The sequence below is a fragment of the Bombina bombina genome, chromosome 2, assembly GCF_027579735.1.
Source record: "Bombina bombina isolate aBomBom1 chromosome 2, aBomBom1.pri, whole genome shotgun sequence".
Classification (NCBI taxonomy): domain Eukaryota; kingdom Metazoa; phylum Chordata; class Amphibia; order Anura; family Bombinatoridae; genus Bombina; species Bombina bombina.
Window position 1 is genome coordinate 788235612 of NC_069500.1, and position 19767 is coordinate 788255378.

A 19767-nucleotide genomic window follows, 5' to 3' on the forward strand; every position below is an offset into this window, starting at 1 on the left:
AGAGGACTCAGTATTCACATTGACTTCTGTCCTGCTGCGTTTGCCCTGTAACACTGGCAACTTAGATAATACCTCTGTAAGGGTAGTTGACATAACTGCAGCCATATCCTGCAGGTTAAATGAATTAGAAGCGGTTGAAGAACCCGGCGTCGCTTGGGTGGGCGTTAAAGGTTGTGACGTTTGGGGAGAATTTGGCGGCATACCCTAATTTTCCTCTGACTGAGAATCATCCTTAGACACACTTTCTTTAAACAAAATCTGTTCTCTACATTGTAAAGCCCTTTCAGTACATGAGGGCCAAAAAGTAAGAGGGGGTTCCACAGTGGAATATTGAGCCTACTGCACCCGGTGTTCCCAGGCGATCTCTCATCCAGGTACTGACCGGGCCTGACACTACTTAACTTCCGAGATCAGACGGGCTTGGGTGCATTCAGAGTAGTGTGGTGGTAGGCATAAACCGCAGCTCTCAATGTCAAGCCCACACTGAATATGCCTCAAAGATATATTATACATATTTAGCATTCATATAAAGGGAATTCCAGGTACACCATTTCCTTACATATAGTGCATACTGATTACCCCTCCCCAGATAGGGAATAATATCAGCCTGTTCTGATGCATCAAGTCTCCCCAGAATACAAAAGACTGAACATACCCCAATGCTGCTTGTAGCATGACACCGTTCTCCACACTGAAGATTTTTCTTTACACTACCTTCAGTTGCTCTAAGGGAACCTGAAAGTTCTTAGATAACGTTTGCTAAGATCATCAACATCAGGGCATAAAAAAAAATGTCTCCACTCCTCTTGGGAAGTAATAGACTGAAGATTTCTCCCTGAGGAAAGCTGTTATATTTGCTACTTACTGAGCTTTAAGCATATTTCTAACTCAATTTTGTAGTTGATCCATTTATACTCTAATTAAACTTGCTCTGTTCTGTTAACCCATTCATACCATTATTTATGTTTGGGTTAAGTTTTCATCAGAGCTACAAAACTGGTATTGCATAATTCAAAACATGTAAATTAGAGATTTACCTTACAGGTTGCCATAGAAACAATACTATTATTCAAACTTACTCTTACTAAACTTTCTTTTTGTCTCCTTTTTAGAGAGGTTATTGCCATAGCCTCCGAGTGGATTTCCTGTGTACTCGCCTTTGCTCAGATGACTTCCCTCCTGCGCAAGCTGCCACCCCTCCTCCTTTATGCAAGTCTATTCACTCTCCTTGACCTTCATAATACCTCACAACTACCATATACATTAAAGACAAAACACTCCCGTCCCCCTTCTGTAAGAGTATTTGTAATAGTAAAAAAAAAAAAATATTTGTTAATATTGACCAAAGATAGCCACTGGATTACAGGAGTGACTATAATTGTTCAATATTAAGTCTAGTGATGTCTAAGTTCTTTTTATTATGTATTTGGCTATACACTAGTCCTACTCACTGCACAAATAAGACACAATGGTTGACTTTTTATAGTTTAATAAAATGACATCAACAAATTGATAACCAAAATAATCACAAATTAGCACATTAGGTGTAAAACTTATATCGAGGACCAATAGCAGATTAGCTATATAACCACAGATAACAATTTTATGTAAAAAGAAGAAATAACTATATTTAATTTGGCAAATAGGAGATACAGATAAATCAAGGTAACTGTTCTATAAAGTGATTTGTGAATGAATTTGTATCGCTGTTTATGAAAATACAATTGTGACTTAATTTTCTATACATTTATGACAATGCATTAGAATATCTATCTTATTAGCTCAATGTACAATTATTAAATATGTATGGTTATTCTTTATAAATAATATAAGATATAATTCAAATACACCCAGGGCTCGATTGATTGTTACACTGAATTAGTTTATTTCAACTACAATATAGGGATTACCCAATAATTGAATATGCCCACTAAGTACTGTTCTATGCAAACCAAATGAATGTACTAAGAGAAATAACTTTATTCTCTGTTAAGTAGTTAGTATCCTTTCTGCAGGTAAGAAGAAAAACTTTCTTAAACTACAAAGGTTTAAACAAACCACAATTTATTTGGTCTGATGTCCCAGATACTGAGATATAAGTTACTCTAGGCAGTATTCATTTTGTAAAGCAATTATACTTTACCAACCATTAATGAGGATCTTGGATAGGCTAAAGCAGGTTTTGGTACTTGGTCAGGATAAGATGAGTGAGGGCCCTCCTGGTGAGATGGTACAGGATCTTGTAAAATGAGAGCCTCCTTTCTATCATCTCAGTAGCCTTTTTATACTACAAATGTCCTAATTTCCCATAGACCAGCCTAGTGTGTGTACACAAGGCTGTTCCCTCTCTGATAGGCCTCTAAGTCTATACACTAACTAGGTGTTTAAAGGACCAGTAAACACAGTATATTTGCATAATCAACAAATGCAAGATAACAAGACAATACAATAGCATTTACTCTGAATTACAAATGAGTAGTAGATTTTTTTTTATAACAAATTTCAAAGTTATGTCTATTTCCACTCCCCCTGTACCATGTGATAGCAATCAGCCAATCACAAATGCATATACGTATAGTCTGTGAATTCTTGCACATGCTCAGTAGGAACTGGTGACGCAAAAAGTGTAAATATAAAAGACTGTGCACATTTTTTTTAATGGAAGTAAATTGGAAAGTTGTTTAAAATTACATGCTGTATCTGAATCATGAAAAAGAAAATTTATGCTTACCTGATAATGTATTTCTTTTTAGACACGATGAGTCCACGGATTTCATCCTTACTTGTGGGATATCGCCTCCTGGCCAGGAGGAGGCAAAGAGCACCACAGCAGAGCTGTATATATATATATATATATATATATAGCTCCTCCCTTCCCTCCCACTCCAGTCATTTGACCGAAGTTAGGAAGAGAAAGGAAAAGCCAAGGTGCAGAGGTGTCTGAAGTTTAACAAAAAATAACAATAATAACCTGTCTCATAGAACAGGGCGGGCCGTGGACTCATCGTGTCTAAAAAGAAATAAATTTATCAGGTAAGCATAAATTTTCTTTTCTTTTTAAAAGACACGATGAGTCCACGGATTTCATCCTTACTTGTGGGATACAATACCAAAGCTATAGTACATGGATGAAAAGGGAGGGACAAGACAGGGAACCTAAACGGAAGGCACCACTGCTTGAAGAACCTTTCTCCCAAAAACAGCCTCAGCTGAGGCAAAGGTATCAAATTTGTAAAATTTGGAAAAAGTGTGAAGAGACGACCAAGTTGCAGCTTTGCAAATCTGTTCAACAAAAGCATCATTCTTAAATGCCCATGAGGAAGCCACAACCCTAGTGGAATGAGCCGTAATTCATTCAGGAGGCTGCTGTCCAGCAGTCTCATATGCAAAACGGATGATACTCCTCAGCCTTAAAGAAAGAGGTAGCCATAGCTTTCTGACCCCTACGCTTCCCTGAAAAAATGACAAACAATGAAGATGATTGACGAAAATCCTTAGTCGCCTGTAAGTAGAACTTCAAAGCACGAACCATGTCCAAATTATGTAACAGACGCTCCTTCTTAGAAGAAGGATTAGGACACAAGGAAGGAACAACAATTTCCTGATTAATATTTTTATTTGAAACAACCTTAGCAAGGAAATCAGGTTTAGTTCGTAACACCACCTTATCCGAATGGAAAATAAGATAAGGAGAATCAAAATGCAGAAAGCTCAGATACTCTTTGAGCCAAAGAAATAGCAACTAAAAATAAAACTTTCCAAGATAATAACTTAATATCTATGGAATGCATAGGTTCAAACGGAACCCCTTGAAGGACTCTAAGAACTAAATTCAAACTCCAATGAGGAGTAATTGGTCTAAATACAGGCCTGATTCTAGTCAGAGCCTGACAAAAAGATTGCACATCTGGAACATCTGCCAGACGCTTATGTAACAAAATAGATAAAGCAGAAATCTGTCCCTTTAAGGAAGTTGCTGATAACCCTTTCTCCAATCCTTCTTGGAGAAAAGACAAAATCCTAGGAATCCTTACCCCAACTCCATGAGTAGCCCATGGATTCACACCAATACAGATATTTACGCCATATCTTATGGTAAATTTTCCTAGTAACAGGTTTACATGCCTGAATCAAGGTATCTATGACCGAATCAGAAAACCCTCGCTTAGATAAAATTAAGCGTTCAATCTCCAAGCAGCCAGCTACAGAGAAACTAGATTCGGATGATGGAAGGGACCCTGAATGAGAAGGTCTCTCCTTAACGGGAGCTTCCACGGTGGCAGAGATGACATGTCCACCAGATCGGCATACCAAATCCTGCGAGGCCACGCAGAGGCGATGAGGATCACTGATGCCTTCTCCTGTTTGACTTGAGCAATCATCCAGGGAAGGAGAGCAAATGGACGGAATACATAAGCTAGGCTTATAAGACCAAGGCATCTATCAGCTCGGCCTGGGGATCCCTGGACCTGGACCCGTATCTCGGAAGCTTGGCATTCTGATGAGATGCCATGAGATCCAACTCCGGCCTGCCCCATCTGAGAATCAGGTTGGAAAATACCTACGGATGGAGTTCCCATTCTCCCTGATGAAATGTCTGTCTGCTCAGAAAATCTGCTTCCCAGTTTTCCACCCCTGGGATGTGAATCACTGACAGATGGCAAAAGTGAGACTCCACCCACTGTATTATCTTGGCTACCTCTGTCATCGCTAAGGAACTCCTTGTTCCTCCCTGATGATTGATGTAAGCTACAGTCGTTATGTTGTCCGACTGGAATCTGATGAATTGAGCCAAAGCCAACTGAGGCCAAGCCTGAAGCTCATTGAAATTGCTCTCAACTCCAGGATATTGATGGGAAGAAGAGACTCTGCCTGAGTCCATACCCCCTGAGCCCTTAGAGAGTTCCAGACTGCTCCCCATCCTAACAGGCTGGCATCCGTTGTCACTATCACCCATGAGGGTCAGATCCCTGTGAGGGTACATCGGAAATAGCTAACAAAGCATCAGAGGACTCCGTATTCACATTGACTTCTGTCCCCATGAGGGTCTGCAGAAGCATGTCCCCTGGGATAGGTGATCCAGCACCTGAGCATGCTTAATTACAGAGGCCTGAGATGAAAACGAGCAAACAGAATGATGTCCATTGCCGCCACCATCAATCTGATTACCTCCATGCACTGAGCCACTGACGGACGAGGATTGGACTGAATGAGTCAACATGTATTCAGAATCTTTGACTTTCTGACCTCCGTCAGAAAAATCTTCATTGACATAGAGTCAATTAGAGTGCCCAGAAAAGGTACTCTTGTCTGAGGAACTAATGAACTCTTTTCCATGTTTACCTTCCACCCATGTGTCCTTAGGAAGGAAAGCACAATGTCGGTATGGGACCTTGAAATGATGATGCCTGGATCAGTATATCGTCCAGATAAGGCGCCACCGCTATGCCCCGTGGCCTTAGAACCGCCAATAAAGACCCCAGAACTTTTGTGAAAATTCTGGGCGCTGTGGCCAAACAGAAAGGAAGAGCCACAACCTGATAATGTTTGTCCAGAAAGGCAAACCTCAGGAACTTGTGATGATCTCTGTGGATAGGAACATGAAGATATGCATCCTTTAGATCCACTGTCAACATAAATTGACCTTCCTGGATTAATGGAAGAATGAGAAATATATATATCAGAGCGCCAAAAAACAATAATGGCAGGGTCTGGATAAAACCAAATGTTCAGGAGATTTTTTTCGTACCGAAGCAATATATAAAAAATTACATATAAAATAATTAATACAAATAATCAAGGATCCAAGATTTCACAATAAATAAAATGCCCAAATTCTTGGGTAATTCACAATATTGTTCACAAGTCACAGATCTAAAACATAGATTTTCTATGTTTTAGATCTGTCACTTGTGAACAATATTGTGAATTACCCAAGAATTTGGGCATTTTATTTATTGTAAAATCTTGGATCCTTGATTATTTGTATTAATTGTTTTATATGTAATTTTTTTATATATTGCTTCTGTACAAATAAAATCTACTGAACATTTGGTTTTATCCAGACCCTGCCATTATTGTTTTTTGGCGCTCTGATATATATATTTCTGATTTTTCCACTTGTATTTGACCGCTAGGGGTCAATTTATTAGAGCAAAGGGTCTCCCAAGTAGTAGGCGCTCAGTGTACCATCTTATTACATTAATGGAAGAATGGTAATAATAGTTTCCATCTTGAAAGATAGATCTCAAGAGTCTAAACAAGTGTCTCAGAGTTCCAAGATAGGTCTGAAGGTTCCCTCTTTTTTAGGAACTACAAACAGATTTGAATAAAACCCCTGTCCCTGTTCCTGAATTGGAATGGGACAAATTACTCCCATGGAGGAGAGGTCGCTTACACAGCGTAAGAATGTCTCTCTTTTTATCTGGTCTACAGATAATCGTGAAAGAAGAAACCTTCCTCTGGGGGAAGAATTTCTAAATTCCAGTTTGTAACCCAGATACACTATATCTATTGCCCAGGGACCCTGAACATCTCTCATCCAAGCCTGGATGAAAAAAGACAGTCTGTCCCCTACTAGATCTGGTCCCGGATCGGGGGCCAACCCTTCATGCTGACTTGGGAGCAGCAGCAGGCTTCTTAGATTGTTTACCCTTGTTCCAAGACTGTCTTGGTCTCCAGGTAGACTTGGTTTGTGAATAGTTAACTTCCTGTTTAGAGGAAGAGGAAGGGGGGATTCCTTTAAATTTTCGAAAGGAACAAAAATTACTCTGTTGATCTCTCTGGTTGGATTTCTTATCCTGAGGGAGGGAATGACCCTTACCTCTCGTGATGTCAGAAATAATTTGCTTCAAGTCAGGCCCGAACAGGGTCTTCCCCTTGTAAGGAATAGCCAAAGCTTAGACTTAGATGACACATCCACAGACCAAGATTTCAACCATAAGGCTCTGCGTGCTAAGATGGAAAACCCCGAACTCTCTAACCGCCAATTTGGTAATCTGCAAAGAAGCATCTGTAATAAACAAATTAGCTAATTTAAGTGCTTTAATTCTATCCTGTATCTCTTCCAAAGAAGTCTCAGTTTTAAGAGATTCTTCCAGAGCATCAAACCAATAAGCCACCGCACTAGTAACCGTAACAATGCAGGCCACCGGTTGCAATAGCAACCCCTGATGAACATAAATCTTTTTAAGAAGACCCTCCAATTTTTTATCCATAGGGTCTTTGAAAGCACAACTATCCTCAATAGGAATAGTAGTTCATTTAGCCAATGTGGAAATAGCTTTTTCCACCTTAGGAACCGTCTGCCAAGAATCCCTAATAGCCTCGGCTATAGGGTACATCTTTTTGAAAACAGGAGAAGGAGAGAAAGGAATACCTGGTCTCTCCCATTCTTTAGCAATAATCTCCAAAGTTCTCTTAGGAACTGGAAAAACATCAGAATAAGAAGGGACTTCTAGATATCTGTCCAACTTACTCAATTTCTCTGGAGGAACCACAATTAAATCACAGTCGTCCAGAGTCACTAAAACCTCCCTCAATAACAAATGGAGGTGTTCAAGTTTAAACCTGAAGGAAACCACTTCTGAATCTGTCAGTGGCAATACACTACCAGAATCAGAAAGTTCACCTTCGAATAGAACCTCCATACCCTCCATTTCCGAGCTCTGGGAGGGTATATCTGAGATTGCCATCAAAGCACCATAAACTGAATTAACCACGTGGGCTTCCTTCCTTCTGCGTTTGCCTTGGAATACAGGAAAGGCAGATAACGCCTCTGAAAGAGTAGATGACATAACAGTAGCTATATCCTTTAAAGTAATCGCAGCAGAGGCTGCAGAGATACATGGCTCCGCTTGAGCGGGCGTTAAGGGCTGTGACGCTTGGGGAGAATGTTGCGGCATACTCTGTATCTCAACGGTAGAACCCTGAGAAATATCCATTTTTGCCAATTTCTTATCAAAGAAAATTTGCTCTCTAAATAGAAGAGATTTTTCAATGCATGCGGGACAAAAAGTAACAGGAGGTTCCACATTGGCATTTAAACACATAGAACAACGTTTTGAAGATCTTCCATGACAAAATAAGCAAGCAAAATTTTGGTAGTGGCTTCTTAAGTAATCTTGACGATTTTGTGGCAGAAAAAAATGAATAAAACAGCTCTAATATGAGTGCTGTCTGTCAATCCCTTTAAACCAAAAAGTGTACTGTGCCTTTAAAATTTAAAACAATAACAATTTTACTGCACTCAGCAAAAAAAGCTAACATGTAACTCAATTCCTGAAAATAAAGCACACCTCCACCTCAACAGCTCTGCTGAGGCGCCTACCTTGCCCCCACGGTACACTGATCACTGTACTCGATCCTCCAAATGCCTAGGACCGCCTGCCTTGATCCTTAACCATGCGGTCGTAGTAAGCACTGGAATCCGACTTAACTATGTGTCTGAAAACTTGCGGCAAACTCAGTAGAAACAGGAAGTACTGGTGCCTGGGTCACGTAGAGACAACTAATGCGCGACTTCCAAGTGCGCAAAACTAAACCCCGCCCTTCGTGGGCGTAAAGAAGAACATATCCAGACCCGGCTAATGTACCTCAGTAAAAAACAAATGCAGGTCTCCTAAAACAGTTGCGCATGCTACTGCTTAGCCCAAACAACTCATGGCATAGTATTGTTTAGTCTGAAACACACAGCCTAAAACCGGAGCAAATTAACCCCAAAATAAATGTCCCCAGCGTCCTGCCCATAGCATCTGAGATTGCCAAACGAAAGCCTATCACAAAATGACCATGCCATGTCCTGAAAAACATAAGTGACAGAGTAGGGAGAGAAACTTATTACAATAAAGTTAAACAACCCCATAAATCAGGTAGAAAAACGTCCAGCCCATTCTGAGTTAATCTATCTCAGAGAAGAATAAAAGGCTGCACATACCTTAATGCTGAGCGACAGCATGATATCTCACAGGATCAAGAATTCTTCACACTTCTGTCATCCTGTGAAAACATATAGGGCCTTAGATAACTTTTGCTAAGACCATCAGCAGAAGGGCAGCATTCAATATGGGAGGCACAGTGAAAGCTTTGTCCCACCAGTTCCCATTGCTTTAAAGCCACCTGTAGCTCTACTCTAGAGGCTGACAAGGAATACGGCTACACCCTAAAAAAAAATAGCACTCACTGGTACCATTTTAAAAATAATAAACTCTTGATTTGAAGAATCTAAACTAACACCTCACTTTACCTCTTCCTATCACTAACACAGGCAAAGAGAATGACTGGAGTGGGAGGGAAGGGAGGAGCTATATATACAGCTCTGCTGTGGTGCTCTTTGACTCCTCCTGGCCAGGAGGCAATATCCCACAAGTAAGGAAGAAATCCCTGGACTCATCGTGTCTTTTAAAAAGAAATTTAATTTAACCCGAGTGTCCCTTTAACTAAGCATTTGCTTCACCTATCCAATAGGTGTCATCATAGGATTGAATATCCCCTTTGTATTCTTTTTAAATCATTCCAGGAGTGTCCCTTATTTCTTAGGTAATTATTTATATAATGTTGGGAGATTAAATTAACATATATTTTGGTCTATATATGTGGTTTTCTATATATTTACCCCTTTGATTATATTACAGTTTTTTTTGTTTTTCATGCTGTGTATTACATACACATATCCTATATATTTATAAATCCTTTATGCATACATGCAGATTCCCATACAATATCTATACTTATTTATACACATGCATACAATAAACACTTTGAGATATCCTTAGGTGATTCTAGATTTATACACATTTGGAAGTGCTTGGAATCAACACTATTATACTCATGGATGTGATTATTAAGTGATGCAATAATAAATAGATAATACAACAATTGTCTATTCTAACTTATTATACTTGATTATATTAGTATATTATGATTATATTAGTCTCTTGCTAGCTAGAATGATATTGTATTCAATTTAGTATCTATCTTAGCCAGGGAATGACACATTTAGCCAGTCCTTGAAAATAAGTAACCAATGTGTATGCTCTCCAAATACATGTTTGGGTTTTTGTACACCACTTACAAACAAGTATTTAGAACACAATGCTTTTCTCTAGATGTGCAGTGCATTTCTTTACTCAAGTCTTAGAGAGGTATATTTATCTATGGATGTTTGACCTCCATTGTTTTGTGTAATTTCTGTAAATAACAGTTATAGCAGCAAACCTTTGGACACAGCAGAGTGTAAGAATTTACCTGATAAATTCATTTCTTTCATACAGACATAGATCACACTAAGGAGATCCTAATAGGGGGCGCTCTACTGAGATATAGAAAAAAAAAAAAAAAAGGATAAAAAATAAAATATAAAAAAATACCAAACCAAAATTGATAAATGCAAAGTCTCAAATTACAAATCCAGGAGAGGTAAATGGTGGAAATTCTGCACAGAAGGACACGTGAGCTGCTCTCTCCTCACATCAAACGAAGGATGACATCTAGGGAAAACACAGGAAGACAAAAGAGAGGCGCTTGTGTGTACCAGTAGAATTTAGAAAAATAGTAAATAACCACAACAGGGTACTCACATTTAATCACAGCACTCATACAGTGCTATCAGACACGTACCGGGCATTCACAGCAACCCAGCTTGCTGTACTCCTGAGTGGGAACAGGAACACTCTTGGAGAGTCTCTTAGAAACTAAGAGAAAAGCTTGCCCACAGGAGCAACTCCACACGCTGGATGCAGGAGACCAGAGCAAACACAGGAACTAAGCAGAGGCTTCACAGCAGGGTAATCTCAGTCCCAATGATAATAGTAGAAGATAGGTGGTGTGTAAAAAAATCAGTGGCGGTTCCAGAAATGGAGTTAATAAGGATTTATTAAAACATTAAAAAACAAGAACCAGCAGGTCGGGCAAAAAATTGTCCTCCTTGTATTAATGTGACGCGTTTCTCAGTACAAACGCTGTTTCATCAGGCATATGATATACACTGAAAAGTAACACTTACATATACACACCACCTATAGCAAATAAGGTAATTACAAATGACAGGCACCTGAGAGTATTCTTCCAAAGAGGCTGTCTTACAATAGTTAACCCTTCAATTGTGGTATGTACTTCACATTTAAAAATAAACATTTATTGAAATCTTTAAAAAAACACACATAAAACGTTAATCAATCCAAGTGATATATTTGATATGATGACATTATTTGTACACATGCACCTCATATATAAATGATCGATAGTAGTACTATCTTTAAAAGTATAAAGGAATAGCACAAAGATAAATAAGTAAATACCCAGATTGTCGATACCGGAAGTGACATAAATGAACCACTCTCCAATCAGATATCTAAAGAAAACAGAGCAGGTGGCCATTCACATTAACAACACTAACTATGTGTGTGACAAGAGAGATTATGTAGCGTGAACGTCTAGCATATATAACTGTGCACTGGGTAATAAAAAGAGCAAGTGTTAGTGAAATTCTAAGGGGGTATATTGTGATCAAAATCCAGATGTACAGATCACTTTTTAAGTGCTAGTGAAAACGAAGCTTAAAGCTTATTGTGTGATGAAAATGTGGCGGAAATGACATAAAAAAGACCACCTCCAAACCTTTTGGGAAAATCACGGATAAAGGAAAATAGAAAAAAGGCAATATGAAGGATGGGAAAAAGGACCAATGGATGTGAAGCAATATTATGACTGGGGATTAAAGGCAATTGAATATAATTTATGTAAGAATTTACCTGATAAATTAATTTCTTTCATATTGGCAAGAGTCCATGAGCTAGTGACGTATGGGATATACAATCCTACCAGGAGGGGCAAAGTTTCCCAAACCTCAAAATGCCTATAAATACACCCCTCACCACACCCACAATTCAGTTTAACGAATAGCCAAGTAGTGGGGTGATAAAGAAAGGCGTAAAAAGCATCAACAAAGGAATATGGAAATAATTGTGGTTTATACAAAAAAATCATAACCACCATAAAAAGGGAGGGCCTCATGGACTCTTGCCAATATGAAAGAAATTCATTTATCAGGTAAATTCTTACATAAATTATGTTTTCTTTCATGTAATTGGCAAGAGTCCATGAGCTAGTGACGTATGGGATATCAATATCCAAGATGTGGAACTCCACTCAAGAGTCACTAGAGAGGGAGGGATAAATAAAAAACAGCCATTTTCCGCTGAAAAAATAATCCACAACCCAAATTATAAGTTTATTCTTAATGACAAGAAAAACTTAAAACATCAGCAGAAGAATCAAACTGAAACAGCTGCCTGAAGAACTTTTCAACCAAAAACTGCTTCTGAAGAAGCAAATACATAAAAACGGTAGAATTTAGTAAATGTATGCAAAGAGGACCAAGTTGCCGCTTTGCAAATCTGATCAACTGAAGCTTCATTCTTAAAAGCCCATGAAGTGGAGACTGATCTGGTAGAATGAGCTGTAAATCTCTGAGGCGAGGCTTGACCCGACTCCAAATAAGCTTGATGAATCAAAAGCTTTAACCAAGAAGCCAAGGAAATAGCAGAAGCCTTCTAACCTTTCCTAGGGCCAGAAAATATAACAAATAGACTAGAAGTCTTCCTGAAATCTTTAGTTGCTTTAACATAACATTTCAAAGCTCTCACCACATCCAAAGAATGTAAGGATCTTTCCAAAGAATTCTTAGGATTAGGGCACAAGAAAGGGACAACAATTTCTCTACTAATATTGTTAGCATTCACAAATTTAGGTAAAAATTTAAATGAAGTTCGCAAAACTGCCTTATCCTGATGAAAAATCAGAAAAGGAGATTCACAAGAAAGAGCAGATAGCTCAGAAACTCTTCTAGCAGAAGAGATGGCCAAAAGGAACAACACTTTCCAAGAAAGTAATTTAATGTCCAAAGAATGCATAGGCTCAAATGGAGGAGCCTGTAACGCCCTCAAAACCAAATAAGACTCCAAGGAGGAGAAATTGATTTAATGACAGGCTTAATATGAACTAAAGCCTGTACAAAACAGTGAATATCAGGAAGTTTAGCAATTTTTCTGTGAAATAAAACAGAAAGAGCAGAGATTTGTCCCTTCAAGGAACTTGCAGACAAACCCTTATCCAAACCATCCTGAAGAAACTGTAAAATTCTAGGAATTCTAAAAGAATGCCAAGAGAATTTATGAGAAGAACACCATGAAATGTAAGTCTTCCAAACTCGATAATAAATCTTTCTAGAGAAAGATTTACGAGCTTGTAAAATAGTATTAATCACTGAGTCAGAGAAACCTCTATGACTTAACACGAATCGTTCAATTTCCATACCTTCAAATTTAATGATGTGAGATCCTGATGGAAAAACGGACCTTGAGACAGTAGGTCCGGCCTTAACGTAAGTGGCCAAGGTTGGCAACTGGACATCCGAACAAGATCTGCATACCAAAACCTGTGGGGCCATGCTGGAGCCACCAGCAATACAGACGATTGTTCCATGATGATTTTGGAGATCACTCTTGGAAGAAGAACTAGAGGCAGGAAAATATAAGCAGGTTGATAACACCAAGGAAGTGTCAGCGCATCCACTGCTTCCACCTGAACATCCCAGGACCTGGACAGGTATCTGGGAAGTTTCTTGTTTAGATGAAACGCCATCAGATCTATCTCTGGAAGACCCCACATCTGAACAATCTGAGAAAACACATCTGGATGGAGGGACCACTCCCTCGGATGTAAAGTCTGACGGCTGAGATAATCCGCCTCCCAATTGTCTACACCTGGGATATGAACCGCAGAAATTAGACAGGAGCTGGATTCCGCCCAAGCAAGTATCTGAGATACTACTTTCATAGCTTGGGGACTGTGAGTCCCACCCTGATGATTGACATATGCCACAGTTGTAATATTGTCTGTCTGAAAACAAATGAACGGTTCTCTCTTCAATAGAGGCCAAAACTGAAGAGCTCTGAGAATTGCACAAAGTTCTAAAATATTGATTGGTAATCTCGCCTCTTGAGATTTCCAAACCCCTTGTGCTGTCAGAGATCCCCAAACAGCTCCCCAACCTGAAAGACTTGCATCTGTAGTGATCACAGTCCAGGTTGGATGAACAAAAAAAGCCCCTTGAACTAAACGCTGGTGATTTAACCACCACGTCAGAGAGTGTCAAACATTGGGATTTAAGGATATTAATTGTGATATCTTTGTATAATCCCTGCACCATTGTTTCAGCATACAAAGCTGGAGAGGTCTCATGTGTAAACAAGCAAAAGGAATCACGTCCGATGCTGCAGTCATGAGGCCTAAAACCTCCATGCATATAGCCACTGAAGGTAATGACTGGGACTGAAGGTGCCGACAGGTTGCAACCAATTTCAAACGTCTCTTGTCTGTTAGAGACAGAGTCATGGACACTGAATCTATCTGGAAACCTAAAAGGTGACCCTTGTCTGAGGAATCAAGAAACTTTTTGGTAAATTGTTCCTCCAATCATGTTTCCAAAGAAACAACACTAGTCAATTTGTGTGAGATTCTGCAGAACGTAAAGACTGAGCTAGTACCAAAATATCGTCCAAATAAGGAAACACTGCAATACACTGCTCTCTGGTTACAGAGAGCAGGGCACCGAGAATCTTTGAAAAGATTCTTGGAGCTGTTGCTAGGCCAAATGGAAGAGCAACAAATTGGTAATGCTTGTCTAGAAAAGAGAATCTTAGGAACTGATAATGATCTGGATGAATTGGAATATGAAGGTATGCATCCTGCAAGTCTATTTTGGACATATAATGTCCTTGCTGAACAAAAGGCAGAATAGTCCTTATAGTCACCATCTTGAAAGTTGGTACTCTGACATAACGATTCAAAATTTTCAGATCCAGAACTGGTCTGAATGAATTTTCTTTCTTTGGGACAATGAAAAGATTTGAATAAAACCCCAGATCCTGTTCCTGAAACGGAACTGGCATGATTACCCCTGAAAACTCCAGGTCTGAAACACACTTCAGGAAAGCCTGAGCTTTTACTGGATTTGCTGGGATGCGTGAAAGAAAAAAATCTTCTCACAGGAGGTTTTACTCTGAATCCTATTCGATACCCCTGAGAGACAATGCTCTGAATCCATTGATTTTGGACAGAATTTATCCAAACATCCTGAAAAAACCTTAATCTGCCCCCTACCAGCTGAGCTGGAATGAGGACCGCACCTTCATGCGGATTTAGGGGCTGACTTTGGTTTCTTAAATGGCTTGGATTTATTCCAATTTGAGGAAGGCTTCTAATTGGAAACAGATTCCTTAGGGGAAGGATTATATTTTTGTTCCTTATTTTGACGAAAGGAACAAAAACGGTTAGAAGCCTTAGATTTACCCTTAGGTCTTTTATCCTGAGGCAAAAAACTCCCTTCCCCCCAGTAACAGTTGAAATAATAGAATCCAACTGAGAACCAAATAAATTATTACCTTGGAAAGAAAGAGATAGCGATCTAGACTTAGATTTCATATCAGCATTCCAAGATGTAAGCCACAAAGCTCTTCTAGCTAAAATAGCTAAAGACATGGATCTAAAATCAATTTTGATAATATAAAAAATGGCATCACAAATAAAATGATTAGCATGTTGCAGTAAGTGAACAATGCTAGATATGTCAGAATCCAATTCTTGTTGCGGTAAATTCTCCAACCAAAAAGTTGATGCAGCCACAACATTAGCCAAAGATATTGCAGGCCTGAGAAGATGACTTGAATATAAATAGGCTTTCCTTAGATAAGATTCAAGTTTTCCTATCTAAAGGATCTTTAAAAGAAGTACTATCTTCCATAGGAATAGTGGTACATTTAGCAAGAGTAGAAATAGCCCCATCAACTTTGGGGATCTTTTCCCAAAACTCTATAGAAATTGCTGGTAAAGGATACAATTTTTTAAACCTTGAAGAAGGAATAAAAGAAGTACCCGGCTTATTCCATTCCTTAGAAATCATATCAGAAATAGCATCAGGAATAGGAAAAACCTCTGGGCTAACCACAGGAGGTTTAAAAACAGTGTTTAAACGTTTACTAGTCTTAACGTCAAGAAGACTGGCTTCCTCAATATCCAAAGTAATTAACACTTCTTTTAAAAAAGAACGAATATACTCTATTTTAAATAAATAAGTAGATTTGTCAGTGTCAATATCTGAGGAAAGATCTTCTGAATCAGATAGATCCTCATCAGAAGAGGATAAATCATTATGTTGGCAGTCATTTGAAATTTCATCAACTTTATGAGAAGTTTTAAAAGACCTTTTACGTTTATTAGACGGCGGAATGCAGACAAAGCCTTCTGAATAGAATCAGTAACAAATTCTTTAAAATTCATAGGTATATCATGTACATTAGAAGTTGAAGGAACTGCAACCGGCAATTTACTATTACTGATGGACACATTATCTGCATGTAAAAGTTTATCATGACAACTATTACAAATGACATTCAGAGATATAATTTCCACAATCTTACAACAAATGCACTTAGCTTTGGTAGAACCGATGTCAGGCAGCAAAGTTCCAACATATACTTCTGAGACAGGATCAGATTGAGACATCTTGCAAAATGTAAAAGAAAAAAACAACATATAAAGCAAAATTATCAATTTCCTTATATGACAGTTTCAGGAATGGGAAAAAATGCAAATAGCATAGCCCTCTGACATAGAAAAAGGCAAGAGGCAAATAGCAATGGGGTATTAAAAAAATGAAAATTTTGGCGCCAAGTATGACGCATAACGTAACTGAATTTTTTTTTGGCGCCAACAACATCCGGAAATGACACACTCGCGTCACTAACGACGCAACCCTGTGTAAGGACTCGGCGTCAACTACGACGCTGGAAATGATGAACTTGCATCAAAGGACGTACTTTCGCGCCAAAAAATTCTCGCTCCAAGAATGACGCAATAAAGTCTAGCATTTGGCGTACCCGCGGGCCTAATACTGCCCACAATTTGCAAGAAAAATGTAGTCAATTTGAAAAAAAGACTAAACCCCAGGTAAGAAAAAATATTTCTTAATATGTTTATTTTCCCCAAATATGAAACTGACAGTCTGCACAAGGAAATACATGAACCTGACTCATGGCAAGTACAATACATATATTTAAAACTTTATATAAATGCATAAAGTGCCAAACCATAGCTGGGGTGTCTTAAGTAATAAAAAACATACAAAGCCAAACCAGTACTGAAACAGTTATCAGTAGAGGTAATGGTATATGAGAGCATATTGTCGATCTGAAAAGGGAGGTAGGATATGAATCTCTACGACCAATAACAGAGAACCTATGAAATAGATCTCCTGTGAGGAAAACCATTGCATTCAATAGGCAATACTCCCTTCACATCCCTCTGACATTCGCTGTACTCTGAGAGGAATCAGGCTTCAAAATGCTGAGAAGCGCATGTCAACATAGAAATCTTAGCACAAACTTACTTCACCACCTCCATAGGAGGCAAAGTTTGTAAAACTGAATTGTGGGTGGGGTGAGGGGTGTATTTATAGGCATTTTGAGGTTTGGGAAACTCTGCCCCTCCTGGTAGGATTGTATATCCCATATGTCACTAGCTCATGGACTCTTGCCAATTACATGAAAGAAAGAACAAATGTTTAAAATCCTTTTTTTTTCTTCTTCTTGAGGGTGAAACTGAGGTCAGGTTATGCCATTCATTGGATTCATATTATCATGAGAAATATCTGATTTAATTTAACATATTTGTGTTTCTACAAAGTATCTGACACTTCCAAATCCTCTCTTTCCCAAAAATACCAGGCTCCTAGACAGCACATAGTTCTCACCCTACACATTTAGTACCTGCCCAGCCCTCATAATTTATCATTCCTACCATAATTATAGCATTACATTTTAATATTGTCTCCTGGAATGTTGGGGGAAATTACTTCTCCAGCTAAGAGAAGAAAGATTCTTCACTATCTCCATTCAATACATGCAGATATTGTAATCCTCCAGGAAACTCACTTGTCTAGAGCAGTGTTTTTCAACCAGTGTGCCGTGGCACACTAGTGTGCTGTGAGAGATCCTCAGGTGTGCCACGGCAGACTGACAACAGTGTGACATATTTTTTAAACTTGTAAACTTTGCTTGTTTTTTACTCCCAGTGCAGGGGTAGTTTGTAGGAGACATGGCATAACAGCACAATACATACAGTATGTGTGTGTTTGTGTGTATGTGTATATATATATATATATATATATATATATATATATATATATATATATATATATATATATATATATATATATATGCTGTATTAGGCTACAATGTGTGATTTTTTTTAAAATTTTGGGATGGTGGTGTGCCACAGGATTTTTTTATGTAAAAAAGTGTGCCACGGCAAAAAAAAGGTTAAAAATCACTGGTCTAGAGGAGCATGAAAAAGCAGGGGGTAGGTAGTGATTCTAGTTAGAAAGGGCATTCCTGTCACTTTCTCAAACACAAAGGCTGACCAAAAAGGCCAGTAAGTATCTAATTACAAAGATTCATATTAGCTCATATACCTATCAACTCCAGTTCCTCAAAATGATTGCCCTTCCAAAAATCTTGTATCTATTGCAAATGTCCCCCCTCCTAGTGACAAAAAAAATGAAAGAAAGACAAACACGTTATAAACTTTGTTTGGCACATTTATCTGGCAACAAAAGAAACACAAGTTTGGCAGAGTATATCTAGCGATATTGATTGCTGCTGGAGATCTCGGACTCCCAATCCTTCAGTGGTATAATTGGGCATCCCTAATTAAATTAGTTGAGATCAGTTTTTTTTTGTCCACTAGTAGAACGAAAATTGCTGTCTCCCATGCATCCTGCTTACTTACCCCACTGCACATTATCATCTCTCCGAACACACATCAAACAGAATATTCTGTTCAGGGATACTTCGAGAACCTGGGCCAAAGTTTGCAGAATGTGGAACATTGAGGGAAATCCTAACTTCATACCTGGGTTCACTACAAGGGCCTTTCAATACTGGGAGCACCAGGGGTTAACCTTAGTGGCACAATTATTAAACCCTGCTTCCCTTCAAATTCTCCCTTTCACCGAGATATAGGAACAGTATCCTTTCTGTCACTATATACAATGTCTCTTTTCTTCTGGTCTCGCAACCCTAAACATTTTAAACAAGGCAATTCTCATTTGAACAAGGAACATGACAACCCCAGGTGATCGTTTTGGCCTCCTATATGCCTCGTCAGTGAGGTGCAGCCATTTTCCTCTAAGCTTTACTGGGCAATGAATCCACACCTGGTTTCACCCATCACCCTTAGGGAGACCTCCCCAGGGTCATTATTCAAATCAATACAAAGAGAGAAGCACTCTACTAGGAAAGAATAACAGCTCAGGCGAGTCACCACCTAGAAGCAGCCTCTTTTAGCACAGTTATGCTTCAGGAAAGTTTTCCTCTGTGGAAAGCAGATACTGATATGTCCACAAACAAAGTAAACTATTGTACATCAATACAAACCGTAGTACCACTATATGAAAAAACAGAATTTATGCTTACCTGATAAATTACTTTCTCCAACGGTGTGTCCGGTCCACGGCGTCATCCTTACTTGTGGGATATTCTCTTCCCCAACAGGAAATGGCAAAGAGTCCCAGCAAAGCTGGCCATATAGTCCCTCCTAGGCTCTGCCCACCCCAGTCATTTGACCGACGGACAGGAGGAAATATATATAGGAGAAACCATATGGTACCGTGGTGACTGTAGTTAGAGAAAATAATTCATCAGACCTGAT

The 19767-nt window shown here is 38.9% G+C and overlaps 1 pseudogene; it reads right to left on the reverse strand.

Moving 5' to 3' along the window:
* Nucleotides 1–333: 333 nt before the first annotated feature.
* LOC128650956 (uncharacterized) lies at nucleotides 334–452 on the reverse strand (annotated as a pseudogene).
* Nucleotides 453–19767: the final 19315 nt, after the last annotated feature.